At 42.5% G+C, this 13,253-nt stretch overlaps 1 pseudogene; it reads right to left on the reverse strand.

Annotated features, from left to right (window-relative positions):
- Positions 1-898: 898 nt before the first annotated feature.
- On the reverse strand, positions 899-11,186 carry LOC131722715 (uncharacterized; annotated as a pseudogene).
- Between the last annotated feature and the right edge of the window lie 2,067 nt (positions 11,187-13,253).

Here is a 13,253-nt window from a genome sequence, read left to right on the forward strand (position 1 = left end):
CCCCTCTTCCACTCCGGTCTCTCAAGGTAAGTGCAGTTTGAAGATGGCAGTCTGTTCAGTGTGATTGACAGCCCACACCATGAGTTATAAATGAATCTCAGTGCTCTTATCAACCTCACTAATTTAACAATGAGTTCACCATTGCCCTGGTGATGACAGCACCACACACACACACACACACACACACACACACTGACACACACTCACACTCACACACTGACTGATACACACTCACACACATACAAACACAATTTCACTCAAATATATTTAAACAATAATGTAGAAAGGCAAATGATGTATTTTTACTCCTGCAAATCCAAACCTCTCAAGCCTTCTCTCAACACCAGCCTCTAAAGGTATGGAGTGCACTAGTTCAGTTTGAATGTGGCTTTGTAATAAATGACTTATTGTTTGATTATATTAGTATTTATTTATTGTCCTGGTGGAGACAGCAGCATAGACACAGTTTCATTGAAATGCATTTGAACAATACACTTGAAACAGGAATCACTAAATCTTGTTGTTGTGTGTTTTCTTTACAGATTCAAACCCCACAAGCCCCCCTTCCACTCCGGTCTCTCAAGGTATGCAGTGTAATCACTTCAGTGGATTCAGAACCACTGCAGGAATCTGGCTTTGCTATCAACTTTCTTTTTTCTCTTTTTTCTAATTACAGAAGCAGAATCCTCGAGCCCCCCTTCCACTCCGGTCTCTCAAGGTAAGTACAGATTTGTTTTATTTCCCTTTTAAAAGACGACCATTTCAGAAATATCATCATATCAAGCGTTTAGAAATTGGTAAAAATGTAATCACAATATTAGAGTTGAAAATACACATGGAAGTGTACAGTGTAGTGAATGAAGACGTCATACCATGTGCATTTGTTTGCAAGTTGAGTTTAGGTGACTTCACTCACGTGTCTCTGCTGCAGAAACTCAACATGACAGCTGCACCAACGAAGAAAAAAAAGCAATGTTTCAGTAAAAGACAGAGCTAAAACAAAATCTGATTATCTCTATGAAGACGGTGGGACACTATTGTTCAAGTTTTGCTACCATTGATCATGTATGAGTCAATACCATTAAAAGATCATATTGCCAGTCATAAACACGTAGAGAGAACAAGAAAGCAAATAAGATGGCAACAATGGCAAAGCATGCATTCACTATACTGAAAACTGAGATCTAAGACACTGCATTCACTATACTGAAAACTGAGGTCTAAGACACTGCATTCACTATGCTGAAAACTGAGATCTAAGACACTGCATTCACTATGCTGAAAACTGAGGTCTAAGACACTGCATTCACTATGCTGAAAACTGAGGTCTAAGACACTGCATTCACTATACTGAAAACTGAGATCTAAGACACTGCATTCACTATGCTGAAAACTGAGATCTAAGACACTGCATTCACTATACTGAAAACTGAGATCTAAGACACTGCATTCACTATGCTGAAAACTGAGATCTAAGACACTGCATTCACTATACTGAAAACTGAGATCTAAGACACTGCATTCACTATGCTGAAAACTGAGATCTAAGACACTGCATTCACTATACTGAAAACTGAGGGCTAAGACACTGCATTCACTATACTGAAAACTGAGATCTAAGACACTGCATTCAATATGCTGAAAACTGAGATCTAAGACACTGCATTCAATATGCTGAAAACTGAGATCTAAGACACTGCATTCACTATACTGAAAACTGAGGGCTAAGACACTGCATTCACTATACTGAAAACTGAGATCTAAGACACTGCATTCACTATGCTGAAAACTGAGATCTAAGACACTGCATTCACTATACTGAAAACTGAGGGCTAAGACACTGCATTCACTATACTGAAAACTGAGATCTAAGACACTGCATTCAATATGCTGAAAATTGAGATCTAAGACACTGCATTCACTATACTGAAAACTGAGATCTAAGACACTGCATTCACTATGCTGAAAACTGAGATCTAAGACACTGCATTCACTATGCTGAAAACTGAGATCTAAGACACTGCATTCTCTATACTGAAAACTGAGATCTAAGACACTGCATTCACTATGCTGAAAACTGAGATCTAAGACACTGCATTCACTATACTGAAAACTGAGGTCTAAGACACTGCATTCACTATGCTGAAAACTGAGATCTAAGACACTGCATTCACTATGCTGAAAACTGAGGTCTAAGACACTGCATTCATTATACGGAAAACTGAGGTCTAAGACACTGCATTCACTATACTGAAAACTGAGGTCTAAGACACTGCATTCATTTTACGGAAAACTGAGGTTTAAGACACTGCATTCATTATACTGAAAACTGAGGTCTAAGACACTGCATTCACTATGCTGAAAACTGAGGTCTAAGACACTGCATTCACTATACTGAAAACTGAGGTCTAAGACACTGCATTCATTTTACGGAAAACTGAGGTTTAAGACACTGCATTCATTTTACGGAAAACTGAGGTTTAAGACACTGCATTCATTATACTGAAAACTGAGGTCTAAGACACTGCATTCATTATACGGAAAACTGAGGTCTAAGACACTGCATTCACTATACTGAAAACTGAGGTCTAAGACACTGCATTCATTTTACGGAAAACTGAGGTTTAAGACACTGCATTCATTATCCTGAAAACTGAGGTCTAAGACACTGCATTCACTATGCTGAAAACTGAGGTCTAAGACAATGCATTCACTAAGCGGAAAACTGAGGTTTAAGACACTGCATTCATTATACTGAAAACTGAGGTCTAAGACACTGCATTCACTATGCTGAAAACTGAGGTCTAAGACACTACATTCACTATGCTGAAAACTGAGGTCTAAGACACTGCATTCACTATGCTGAAAACTTAGGTCTAAGACACTGCATTCACTATGCTGAAAACTGAGATCTAAGACACTGCATTCACTATACTGAAAACTGAGATCTAAGACACTGCATTCACTATGCTGAAAACTGAGATCTAAGACACTGCATTCACTCTGCTGAAAACTGAGGTCTAAGACACTGCGTTCACTATGCTGAAAACTGAGGTCTAAGACACTGCATTCACTATGCTGAAAACTGAGGTCTAAGACACTGTGTTCTCTTGGCTGAAAAATGAGATCTGAGACACTCCATTCGCTATGCTGAAAACTGAGATCTAAGACACTGCATTCACTATACTGAAAAATGAGATCTGAGACACTCCATTCGCTATGCTGAAAACTGTGATCTAAGACACTGCATTCACTATACTGAAAACTGAGATCTAAGACACTGCATTCACTATGCTGAACTCTGAGATCTGAGACACTCCATTCACTATGCTGAAAACTGAGATCAAAGACACTGCATTCACTATGCTGAAAACTGAGATCTAAGACACTGCATTCACTATGCTAAAAACTGAAGTCTAAGACACTGCATTCACTATACTGAAAACAGAGATCTAAGACACTGCATTCACTATGCTGAACTCTGAGATCTGAGACACTCCATCCACTATGCTGAAAACTGAGATCTAAGACACTGCATTCTCTATGCTGAAAAATGAGATCTGAGACACTCCATTCACTATGCTGAAAACTAATGTCTAAGACACTGCATTCACTATGCTGAAAACTGAGATCTAAGACACTGCATTCACTATGCTGAAAACTGAAGTCTAAGACACTGCATTCACTATACTGAAAAGTGAGATCTAAGACACTGCATTCACTATGCTGAAAACTGAGATCTAAGACACTGCATTATTACACTGAAAACTGAGGTCTAAGACACTGCATTCACTATGCTGAAAACTGAGCTATAAGACACTGCATTCACTGTGCTGAAAACTGAGGTCTAAGACACTGCATTCACTATCCTGAAAACTGATATCTAAGACACTGCATTCACTATGCTGAAAACTGAGGTCTAAGACACTGCATTCACTATGCTGAAAACTGAGATCTAAGACACTGCATTCACTATGCTGAACTCTGAGATCTGAGACACTCCATTCACTATGCTGAAAACTGAGATCTATGACACTGCATTCACTATGCTGAAAACTGCGGTCTAAGACACTGCATTCTCTATGCTGAAAACTGAGGTCTAAGACACTGCATTCACTATGCTGAAAACTGAGGTCTAAGACACTGCATTCACTATACTGAAAAGTGAGATCTAAGACACTGCATTCACTATGTTGAAAACTGAGATCTAAGACACTGCATTCATTATACTGAAAACTTAGGTCTAAGACACTGTGTTCTCTTGGCTGAAACCTGAGGTCTAAGACACTGCATTCACTATGCTGAAAACTGAGGTCTAAGACACTGCATTCACTATGCTGAAAAGTGAGATCTAAGATACTGCATTCAGTATGCTGAAAACTGAGGTCTAAGACACTGCATTCACTATGCTGAAAACTGAGGTCTAAGACACTGCGTTCACTGTGCTGAAAACTGAGGTCTAAGACACTGCATTCACTATGCTGAAAACTGAGGTCTAAGACACTGTGTTCTCTTGGCTGAAAAATGAGATCTGAGACACTCCATTCACTATGCTGAAAACTGAGGTATAAGACACTGCATTCACTGCTGAAAACTGATATCTAAGACACTGCATTCACTATGCTGAACTCTGAGATCTGAGACACTCCATTCACTATGCTGAAAACTGAGATCTAAGACACTGCATTCATTATACTGAAAACTGAGATCTAAGACACTGCATTCACTATGCTGAAAACTGAAGTCTAAGACACTGCATTCACTATACTGAAAACTGAGATCTAAGACACTGCATTCACTATGCTGAAAACTGAGATCTAAGACACTGCATTCACTATGCTGAAAACTGAGGTCTAAGACACTGCATTCACTATGCTGAAAACTGAGGTCTAAGACACTGCATTCACTATGCTGAAAAGTGAGATCTAAGACACTGTGTTCTCCTGGCTGAAAACTGAGATCTAAGACACTGCATTCACTATGCTGAAAACTGAGGTCTAAGACACTGCATTCAATATACTGAAAACTGAGATCTAAGACACTGCATTCACTATGCTGAAATCTGAGGTCTAAGACACTGTGTTCTCTTGGCTGAAAACTGAGATCTAAGACACTGCATTCACTATGCTGAAAACTGAGATCTAAGACACTGCATTCATTATACTGAAAACTGAGGTCTAAGACACTGTGTTCTCTTGGCTGAAAACTGAGGACTTAGACACTGCATTCACTATGGTGAAAACTGAGGTCTAAAACACTGCATTCACTATGCTGAAAAGTGAGATCTAAGACACTGTGTTCTCTTGGCTGAAAACTGAGATCTAAGACACTGCATTCACTATGCTGAAAACTGAGGTCTAAGACACTGAATTCACTATACTGAAAACTGAGATCTAAGACACTGCATTCACTATGCTGAAAACTGAGATCTAAGACACTGTGTTCTCTATGCTGAAAACTGAGGTCTAAGACACTGTGTTCTCTATGCTGAAAACTGAGATCTATGACACTGCATTCACTATGCTGAAAACTGAGGTCTTAGACACTGCTTTCACTATGCTGAAAACTGAAGTCTAAGACACTGTGTTCTCTATGCTGAAAACTGAGGTCTAAGGCACTGCGTTCTCTATGCTGAAAACTGAGGTCTTAGACACTGCTTTCACTATGCTGAAAACTGAAGTCTAAGACACTGTGTTCTCTATGCTGAAAACTGAGGTCTAAGGCACTGCGTTCTCTATGCTGAAAACTGAGGTCTAAGACACTGTGTTCTCTATGCTGAAAACTGAGGTCTAAGACACTGCATTCAAGGCGGGGCTTTCCTGAAGTATGGAAGGAAAATGAATTGCATGTTTAATTATTGTTTCACGGGGCGGAGCTATGCCACCTGATAGTGTTTATTGACAGAGTTAGTAAACATATACACATGGAGAGAGGGGCTCCGCCTCTTCCAGGCCCAACATTTACTTGATCGATAGACACGATAAACAGGAGGGGGGCCACCGTCTTTGAGGTGACCCGACAAACGAGAGGGGCACCGTCTCTGAGGTTACCCGACATACGAAGAGGCTCGCGAACCGGAAAGAAAACATGAATTAGTATTAATAACACAAAAGAGGTTCCGGCTCTTCCTGACCCAACATATACAGTAGGGGGGTTCCGTCGCTGAGGAGACCCGACAAACAGGAGGGGGGCCACCGTCTTTGAGGTGACCCGACATACCAAGAGGGGCACCGTCTCTGAGGTTACCCGACATACGAAGAGGCTCGCGAACCGGAAAGAAAACATAAAGTTAGTATTTGTTAAAACATATAATGCGTGGTGTTCCACCTCTTTGAATCCCAACATAATAGAAGGGGGGTTCCGTCGCTGAGGAGACCCAACAAACAGGAGAGGGGCCACCGTCTTTGAGGAGACCCGACAAACACGAGGGATGCCACCGCTTGGGGACCCTCACATAGAGGCATCAGACCTGAAAGAAGAATCCCAAAAGAAACATACATGCAGATGGAAGGGTTTGGCCGGGGGTCCCCTCTGACTCATGGAGAACCCTCCTCTATGAGGTAAATGAAGCGGAGCTTAACAAAGGGTTGGAGAAAGTGGAATCACTAACCCCCCAGAGGAGACCGATGCAAAGGCGGTTGAGATGCTAGAGGAGGAGGAGGAGGGAGGAGGAGGAAACGAAAAAACACAAGACAGCGAGGTAGAGGTGACTAATGTTTAAATAAGGTAGGTTTAATTGGTGACAGCAGATGATAGGTTGTTGGTGCCTAGCTCCGCCCCCTGAACCCCACCTATAGGTTAACATTTCACGGGGCGGAGCTATGCCACCTGATAGTGTTTATTGACAGAGTTAGTAAACATATACACATGGAGAGAGGGGCTCCGCCTCTTCCAGGCCCAACATTTACTTGATCGATAGACACGATAAACAGGAGGGGGGCCACCGTCTTTGAGGTGACCCGACAAATGAGAGGGGCACCGTCTCTGAGGTTACCCGACATACGAAGAGGCTCGCGAACCGGAAAGAAAACATGATTTAGTATTAATAACACAAAAGAGGTTCCGGCTCTTCCTGACCCAACATATACAGTAGGGGGGTTCCGTCGCTGAGGAGACCCGACAAACAGGAGGGGGGCCACCGTCTTTGAGGTGACCCGACATACCAAGAGGGGCACCGTCTCTGAGGTTACCCGACATACGAAGAGGCTCGCGAACCGGAAAGAAAACATAAAGTTAGTATTTGTTAAAACATATAATGCGTGGTGTTCCACCTCTTTGAAGCCCAACATAATAGAAGGGGGGTTCCGTCGCTGAGGAGACCCGACAAACAGGAGAGGGGCCACCGTCTTTGAGGAGACCCGACAAACACGAGGGATGCCACCGCTTGGGGACCCTCACATAGAGGCATCAGACCTGAAAGAAGAATCCCAAAAGAAACATACATGCAGATGGAAGGGTTTGGCCGGGGGTCCCCTCTGACTCATGGAGAACCCTCCTCTATGAGGTAAATGAAGCGGAGCTTAACAAAGGGTTGGAGAAAGTGGAATCACTAACCCCCCAGAGGAGACCGATGCAAAGGCGGTTGAGATGCTAGAGGAGGAGGAGGAGGGAGGAGGAGGAAACGAAAAAACACAAGACAGCGAGGTAGAGGTGACTAATGTTTAAATAAGGTAGGTTTAATTGGTGACAGCAGATGATAGGTTGTTGGTGCCTAGCTCCGCCCCCTGAACCCCACCTATAGGTTAACATTTCACGGGGCGGAGCTATGCCACCTGATAGTGTTTATTGACAGAGTTAGTAAACATATACACATGGAGAGAGGGGCTCCGCCTCTTCCAGGCCCAACATTTACTTGATCGATAGACACGATAAACAGGAGGGGGGCCACCGTCTTTGAGGTGACCCGACAAATGAGAGGGGCACCGTCTCTGAGGTTACCCGACATACGAAGAGGCTCGCGAACCGGAAAGAAAACATGATTTAGTATTAATAACACAAAAGAGGTTCCGGCTCTTCCTGACCCAACATATACAGTAGGGGGGTTCCGTCGCTGAGGAGACCCGACAAACAGGAGGGGGGCCACCGTCTTTGAGGTGACCCGACATACCAAGAGGGGCACCGTCTCTGAGGTTACCCGACATACGAAGAGGCTCGCGAACCGGAAAGAAAACATAAAGTTAGTATTTGTTAAAACATATAATGCGTGGTGTTCCACCTCTTTGAAGCCCAACATAATAGAAGGGGGGTTCCGTCGCTGAGGAGACCCGACAAACAGGAGAGGGGCCACCGTCTTTGAGGAGACCCGACAAACACGAGGGATGCCACCGCTTGGGGACCCTCACATAGAGGCATCAGACCTGAAAGAAGAATCCCAAAAGAAACATACATGCAGATGGAAGGGTTTGGCCGGGGGTCCCCTCTGACTCATGGAGAACCCTCCTCTATGAGGTAAATGAAGCGGAGCTTAACAAAGGGTTGGAGAAAGTGGAATCACTAACCCCCCAAAAGATGGACCCCCGGCTCCCCGCTGACGCAACATGAAGAAAGAAGAGAGAACCGCCAATGCATAAGAAAGAAGAAAAGAGAAAACATTTAGACGAAAGAAAACAAACACTTAACGTGACAAAGGGGTTAGTAGACTGTACCCTAATGACTATGTGAAGACCCTCTGCACAGTGGAAAGAAAAAAAAACCCTTTCTTTAATTTTATTTCTTAGGGGGAAATCTTTGGTGGCTCAGGCAGAAAGGTCGTCCCCACTCCGGACATACTAGCAATGGACTGATGTGCGGAGGATATTTCAGATGATGAAGAACGAATATAACTTTCAACTGCTGATGAAGTCCAGCGCCCCATATTTTTAATTAAATGCTGGTTAATGTTGGCTTTTGCGGCTGAAGTAGCTGCCCCTATTCTAAATGAATGAGGAGTGTAGAATTGCGAAGGAAGACCTGCTCTGGATACCACGGTGGAAAGGTGTGTTGAAAACCAATGCCTTGATACAATGGACCGGCTTGAATTGATAAACAAAGGGTCGGAGGATGAAATGGCTTTGCGTTCTGCAATGTACTTCAACATGGAAGTGAAGGGACACAGAGGAGAGTTGATCTTAGAAAGCTGAATACATTGTCCTTGTTGATCTGTTGATCAGTTGATCTGTTTTTGAAATGCGAAGAAATAAGATGAAATGAGAATCTGGGATGAGCTTGAGGTCACTGCAGCGGATACCTAGGGTAGGAAAGCTGGCAAGAGAAGGAACTGTATATTCAGAACATCTCAAAAATCCAAAAAATGCAGATAGACATATGACTTCCATAGTTAGATCATCAAATGGAGAAAAACAGCCGTGGCGGAGAATTGAAATCAATTTACTGAGAATGTCTATAGAAATAGGCAGGCGAGCAGAAGAAGGAGCCGGAGAGCACTTGGAAATTCCTCGTAAAAGGAGACGAACTGCTGGAATTGATAATAGAGTTGGGGAATTGATGGACATCAAGCGAAATTGATGCTGAATTCCTGACAAATATAGTCTGATTGTAGCTGGTGCCAGATGTAGAGAGTCCTTTGCGTGCACTATGAACGCCATAATCCAGTCCTGGTTGAATGGAGTAGGATTAATCCTGCTTTGTAAACAGAAAGTTACATAACATGCCCAACCTGTAGAGTACGAGGATCTGGTAGATGGGGCAAGTGCTGATGCCATGTAATCTTGAGCTGAATTAAGAAGTTTATTAATAGTTGGATTTAGTTGAAAATCAGCTGATTGAACTGAGGCGTTGCTGCTGGATATTGCAGAGCTGAGGGCAGCAAACTGTGGAATTTGGAAATCTGTAAACGGGAAAGAGCATCATCTGCATTATTAAAAATGCCCGGTACGTGGCGAGCTTGTATTAGGAAGTTATTAGAGACTGAAATCCATACTAGCCGCCGCAGCAATTGCATTATAAGGGCAGAGGAGGAACGTCCTTTATTTATAATATGCACTGTAGTTGAATTATCACAGTAAAATAGTATTGATTTCTTAGACCAGAGATGACCCCATAGCTGGGCAGCTGCTACAATTGGGTATATCTCTAGTAGAGCTGTGGATTTTAGATGAGGAGATATGTTCTCGATTTCCTCAGGCCATGTACTGCAAAACCATTGATTATTAAATAGACCTCCGAATCCCAGAGATGAGGCATCAGTAAATAAAGCCATATCGTGAGGAGCTGAAATGAAATCATCATAAAACATAGAGAGACCGTTCCAGTGCTGAATAAGCGCAGACCACATTTCAATGTCTTTCCTAGCTTCTGAAGAGATATTTAAATAGGAGTCCAGATTTTTTTGCTGTTGATGCCAGCGCTAGCAGCCGAGATATAAACGTCCTCCCCTGTGGAATGATACGTATTGCAAAATTAAAGTAACCCAGCAATGAAAGCAGTGCCCGTTTTTTAATTGTTTTACTGATCTGAAAATCCTGAATGAGCAAACGAATATGGTTAAGTTTAGACTCAGGCAGGCGGGCTTCAAACTTTTCTGTATCTAGAATGATTCCAAGGAATTCCAAAGAATGAAGGGGACCGATTGATTTTTCTTCTGAAAGCGGAACGCCAACTTCAGAAAATAAGCTTTTAAGATTGGAAATCGCTTCTGCTGGTGCATCTGAAGGAGGAGAAATTACTAAAAAATCGTCCAGCAAGTGGAGCAAGAACGGGACATGATAGACATTAAGGAGAATCCAGCATAATGCTTCCGACAGGGTATCAAATATCTTCGGGCTGCTGCGGCAGCCGAAAGTCAATTGAGTGGCAAAATAAAACTTCCCTTCCCAGCATATACCAAACAGGTGACGGAGAGAAGGATGGATTGGCATTACTTTAAATGCGTCTGATATATCTGCTTTTGCTAACCAGGAACCACGACCTGCTAATTTAATTGAATGTATTGCGTCTGCAATAGTGATGTAATGCAGGGAAAATTGATCTTGGGGAATTAATGAGTTAATGCTGCTGGTGCTTGACCCCCGTGGTGCTGATAAATCAATAATGAGACGCTTTTTTCCTGACATTTTCCTCGTGGCAATGCCGATAGGATTAATTCTATATACTGGAAAAGGAGGAGCTAAAAATGGACCGACTATAAATCCTTTCTTAATTTCTTTTTCGATGAGAGACTGCACTGATTGTGGATCGTGAGTTGCTGAATAAAGATTTTTGCTTTTGAACGAGGAAGAAGGAATTTGAGTAAGACCGGTTGAAAAACCATTTTTTAATCCGTCGATCAGGTAATTAATTAAGTTACTGTCGGGATGATTCTGTAATTTACTTGATAACGCCAGGATGTTTATAGGAGTAAAGACGGTGAGCATCGGGGAAAGTCACTTGCATTTTAAAGGGCAGATTGTATTAGAGTGAGCGTCACCGCAATTGCTGCACATGTGGATAAAATTGCATTGCCTATTCGAACAGAAGCCAGTATTGAAATTGTTGCAGTTTTGTCTTCCTCCTGAAAATCTGATACTGCGCCCGTATTTGTCTTTCCTTGTAGATTGATCGAGGGGAGCTGAAGAATGTATAGGATTAGGTACTGAAAATCTGTATGAATTAGCGGCGAAACCGGGTGCTTTAGAAGTTGATGCAATTGCAGCTTTAGGGCAGAGGGCTGTTGAATGAGCTGTTGAAGCGCAGACCCCACATGCATTAGCCCTTAAACCACCGAAAATTCTATTAAATAGATCTGGATCAGGTTTAGCCCAATTGACGATGTGATTATCTGCTGCCAATATTGCTGCTGCTTTTGCAGAGAATGCTTTATGATACTCATAAAACATAGTCCCTCCGTATCTGACAGACAGCTCCACGATGTAATATTCGTAAGATTCCAATTCAGCTCTGCGGTTAGGGTATACCGAGCATAACACATCCCTGAATATGGAGAAAGCAAGGACAAACTCCCCTAATGTAAGATTTTTAAGCAGTCTGGGATCTCTGGATTTTAGAGTTACAGCCAAATCTCCACAATCAACTACTCTATGGTCCAAGAATTCCGAAGTCGTCATTAATAGTGAAACAAGATTAATGTCCTTACCTTCGAGAATGACACGTCTGATTTGTGGAGATATAGTGTGACGTCTCGCTGCAGTTGGAGAGGAGGATCCGTATGTAGATGCAGTAGCGAGGTTGTATATTGGAGGATCTGCTTCGCTGGCTGAAATTAGGGCTGGACCGTAAGAAGCTGTAGGTGGCGCTGCAGTATTTGATGCTGAAATTAATGACTGCGCTGTAGATTGTTTTCCCTGTTCCATAACAGACATCCTTTTCTCTAAATCCGACAGTTGAGAACTGACCGAAGATAGAGTATCGGAAAAAGGCTGCATAAATGATTTTATCTCGTTGAATATTTGCGAGTGTTGGGTTTCAATGGCTGGCTGCTGGTTAGCGGTGCTAGTTGTGGGGGTGGTTAGATCCGGAATAGACTGCCTACTGTCTGTTTTAGGACGCTGAATGGCTGGGCGCGGCTGATTATGTTTTTTCGGAGGAAAGACTGGTTCTGCTGAGATTGAATTGCAATAGAGAATGAAAAGAGACTCTTTATCACTCCCTGCCGGAATTGCATTACCATTTTTAAGGAGGGTTTTTATCAATTTATTCATGGGCCAGTCCTTCCAAAACAATCGATCCGGAGGGGCGTCCTGAGGCCGAAGACGCTTGGATCGCCGCAGATTCGATGTTTGGGTGGCAGGAACGGTAGGCAACATTTGTACTGGAACCTGGTCGAGAGCCTGATCAGGAGCCTGATCAGATGTAACTGAAATAGCAGAAGGGGAGAAAAAACGGAGACTGGATGGACCCTGGATTGAAGCTGAAGGAGAATGATCTGTTAATGACAGAAAATCCTGGGAATCCTCAGAATCCGATGACAGCTGCTGTAAGTACTCCATTATTGAGGTATGCAAATGTAGATGGGTCTTGAAATCGCTTAGGTTTAAGCCAAAAACGAAAAAACACAAGACAGCGAGGTAGAGGTGACTAATGTTTAAATAAGGTAGGTTTAATTGGTGACAGCAGATGATAGGTTGTTGGTGCCTAGCTCCGCCCCCTGAACCCCACATATAGGTTAACATTTACTTCATTTATTTCTATGCTACCTGTGTTTTAATAAAGCTGTAATTAGCAATATTAAACAAAGGTAGTTTTTTTTTATTAAATTATATTTCAAAATTGTATAATGAAACAAAATGAATACATTCAAAGGGTTAGTGCGTCGTCGA

The sequence above is a fragment of the Acipenser ruthenus genome, chromosome 51 (genome assembly GCF_902713425.1).
Source record: "Acipenser ruthenus chromosome 51, fAciRut3.2 maternal haplotype, whole genome shotgun sequence".
Taxonomy (NCBI): Eukaryota; Metazoa; Chordata; class Actinopteri; order Acipenseriformes; family Acipenseridae; genus Acipenser; species Acipenser ruthenus.